Below are 4,216 nucleotides of genomic sequence, written 5' to 3' on the forward strand. Positions count from 1 at the left end.
TATTTTTTACGTGTCGTGGGCGTTTTTTTTTTTTTTTAAATATTACGAAGAGTTGTGTTCTTGAATGCCAATTTCCGGGACTTTCTCCTGTGTGTGCCTCCCAGATCGTCGTTGCGTATAGTGGATCAAAGGCCAATTGCCCGCAGTCTCCACTAAATATTTTCTGTCTTCCCTTTTAGATCTGGGGGCAGATCAATGTGGCTCAGACTATTAATTTCAGCGTTTTATCGTCTTGCCAACGCCGCCAAACAGCCGCACAACAGTCACCGGCCTTTACCCCGACGGGTTTAGCGCCGCAAGGGTGGTAGCCTCAGCGTTTTATCAGCGTCCTGGGTCACGTGGCAAATGTGGCCCCGCCTCCTCCAGGAAGCGCAGAGATGCCACCAAGAGCACAGTAGCAGCTTGCAGTGCCAGTTTAAAAGGCAAAGTCCTTCAGGGTAAATAAAACAAGTTCATTCACAATAGCAGCACACAGATATATCACATTGTCCAAAGTGGATAATCCATTACATGTGTCTTCTTGATTGTTATCTATCTCCAACAAAATCCTTACTAAAATCACTGGGTTATCACAGTACGTCTCAATGACACGTCCGATTGTTACGAATAGAAATATATAATTGAGAACATTTGGAAACAGTGTGTACTTAATCCCTTGGTGCACAATCCTGAATTATGTTATGGAACTTCAATATCTGAAAATGTTGCCCATACAATAACAGGGTGATGCATACAACCCTCCCACGGTGCCTGCATTCATAATATCAATGTTATGATAGACAAAGTGAGATACTCTACATCTCGACCAGGTAAGCCTGTATAGGCATTCTGACATCCTAGATAGGACATAGAAATAATAAACAGATCTGTAATGACAGAGACCTGCCAGAATAGACAGTCTTGTTATATGTAATCATCCTGGATAGTACACAAAACATATTGAGCCGATCTGTTAACACAATTTCTGACTGCATGGGTGTTTAACACACCATACACAACAGTTATTGGGGATTATAAGAAAACACTCATTTCATGGTCTGTGTTCGGACCTAGTTTCGTACAACGCAAATATGCATTTAGATTCCATTTGCCTCAATTTAGTTTTAACACCCCACCCCTCTTTCCTTTCATCAAACCGATGAACTGTGAAGGCATGCGTTCCCAGCCAGCACGATCCTCCCCGCAATGAGAGACAATGAAGGACTCTCCCAAATCGGGAATAAAGCCAAGACAGAGTGCGGGTGAGCTTAAATGGGAGTTTATCAATAAGAATAGGGCATGCAAAGAACTCTGCAAACTCCGAGAGCGCTCTGTCTGACAATAGCAAAGACAGGCGTATATATTTACAAAAAATGTCATAAGAACCTACATACTATAGGGGGCACAAGTTCGATGGGATTGGGTGGCGATGACTAACTATAGGTGCTGCTGCGATGCGGTTGGCTTTGGCTGGAAGACGTCACTGGTCAGCCTTGTGAGTTGGGCTGGGCCTGGCAGGTTGGCTGAGTTCATCCGGGCGGTGTTGTTGTGCCCTCGCGGCCAGTGGCAGAGATGAATGTCTTTTCCTGACTTATTTGCCCTAGGCCATGCACACCGCAGTCATTCAGTCATTACAATATTATCTTCTTTAGTAAATCTTCCAATAGGTTATTCTACAGGTTAATGCAACACAGGAGGAATGCACCTTGTGAGGGGTCTGATGGTCATTCGTCAGGGCAAGGTTACCAGTGCCCTGTTGACCGGGGCCATAGGTTGAGGGGCTAAGCTTCAGGGCATGGGACGGGCGGTACATGCCTCCCTGTCTTGTTAGATGTGGTTATAAATGTGCCGCTGTGTGTTGCCACAGTGTTGGGTGTCCTGATTGCACAGGGCCATAAGTCTAAAATGATCGGGTGGGTTGTGGGGTTTACGAGGGGGCGCCTTTGGAAGTGTGTGTTCAGGCAGAGGTTTACTGCTGTACTGTAAATAATGCAGGTGGCGGGCCGTAGCCTTGGGTGCTGCAGAGGGGGCTACAAATCTTTGAAGCGGCTCCAGTCTGGTTGGGGGAGGTGGAGCAGCGCGGTGCAGGCCTATGCTCTCATGTTTGGCAGTCTTCGCAGGGTGGGAGGGGAAATGGCCTTGCACATATTCACAAAGGTATCTTCCTCGTGTGTTGCCGGCTTTTAGAGGTGAAAACATCACAATCATTAGAACACTTTATAATATTTGTGTGAATCACTTGAAAACATACATTTCACTTTGCTGGAGGAGTCTCAATTATATCCAATCTGAGCACCTTATTCGTACACTATGTTTTAACAATTACAGTATTTAGTTATATGCATATACATTTGCAGTAAGTGAGGTAGTATTGAGGTTGGTGGAGTACATAGAAAATGACCCGCTACAGTATGTGACGGTGGTGGCATATAAGGGGCTTAGACATACACGCGTGACAAGTGCATTCTCGCACATCCTTTACATGAGCCCTCTGTATGGTTACATTCGTTTTCTTGTGTACTCTAGCAGCATTAGTTCAGTTATGGCGCGGGACCGCGGGGTGTACGATTTTCAATGATACATATAAAGAATAATCCCCCGGAATGCTTTTATCATTTGCACACCCCTGCAGGGGTGTGGGTCCTTCATTGCTGGTGTCATGTAAACATGCGTTTCTTACAATAATTACACAATTTTACAGGTTTCTTTAGTAGAAGTAGTTTTATGGAAAGGATACACGTATTAAAAGTAGTTTTTGACATTCGTATTTGGGTATTTTTCTGCTTTCATCGGATGACCATTCTACAGATCTTCCCATCACCCAGGCCTCGCTGACCGGGTCACTCTGGGAGCAGTGATACACTGTGGGCGGTGAAATGTTACAGTGTTAGTATCTTATGCTAGTTCATGTCCGTCTTGTTCGTGGGAACGGGCTCACGGCGTATCTGCCAGGGTGCTGCGGCGACAGGGATAATTGAAACTCTCCAAGGGTGGGGGCCGCGCTACAGTGCGCTGAGCTCACACCATCTTTGATAGACAAAATGGTTTCTGGGCCTAGCTAAATTCAATACGTGTGGGCAATGTCTTCAGCAGGTGAACCCTCCACCACTGAGGGGACTGAGGGGACGCCCAATGAGCCATGGCCCTCACCTGGGGAGGGGATGCAGGCAAGGAGGGTCTTTTGGACCACTCCTCCCCTACATTTCCCCCCTTTCGTTACTTAAGTAAAGAATACTTTAAGTCCCCCAACCTTCTACATTCTGCTTCGTCCATTACTGCCTCATCCCATGCAGGTGTGCCTTTTATGGGCATCCATGCTCTGCACACCCCCCCCGTAAGCTCTCCCCTCTTCTGGCATATTCATCTGGGGTACAAGTCAGGTATATACATCCGCCATCTCCCGCCAAATCTACCCACCCCTCCTGGTACCATTCTAATACACGGGGCTCCCTAATGGTGGTATGCCATGCTTTATCTACGATATCCTTGTCATGATACCTAGGCACCAGTTGATATCTTGGTGCATCATCAGTTCCAGTTTGTACCTGCACTTCCTGCATAGTTTGCATTGTCCCCCAGGTGTTGCCCATTGTCACCATTCTCATTGCACCATTAGGTACTGCGTTAGCACAACATCGAAGACCCACCTGGCACAGGCAAAAAATAAAAAGGAGGAACACCACAGCTGGCATCAAAAATTTCACAGTTGTTCCAAGCCATGAGGGGACCCAGGAGAAGATGTTATCGAACCATGTACTGTCTTCTGCTCCACCTTCCATTTTTTCTCCCAGGTTGTGGACTGCTTCGATCACATGGGACAGGGAGCCGTTTTCTGCGTCTTCGGAAGGTACGAAAGTGCAACAGAAACTTCCAATTTTTCGGCAAACACCTCCATCCATCGCCGTCAACAGGTCCAGGACATACCTGTTTTGCATTGTCATCAGCCGTAAAGCCCTTAGTTCCACTTTTATTACGTTGAACCCTCCTTCAGTGTCATTGGCCAGCTGAATCAGTTCCCAATGTGTTATCTGGAGCCATTTTGCTTTTGCCCTTGCTTGGACACTGAAGATGAGGGAGGCAAAGAATGTTTCTGCTGAGCTGAATAATCGATATCTGTCTGGGATCTGATCCAACAGTTCTGATGATGCCTTTGATATGTAGTTTGATGCTCGTCGGTTGCGAGTCAGCACCTCTCCCTTGCTTCCGGAAGACAGGACATACATTTGTGACTCCGCAG

The sequence above is a fragment of the Ambystoma mexicanum genome, chromosome 11 (genome assembly GCF_040938575.1).
Source record: "Ambystoma mexicanum isolate Mex_15411 chromosome 11, UKY_AmexF1_1, whole genome shotgun sequence".
In the NCBI taxonomy this organism is placed as follows: Eukaryota; Metazoa; Chordata; class Amphibia; order Caudata; family Ambystomatidae; genus Ambystoma; species Ambystoma mexicanum.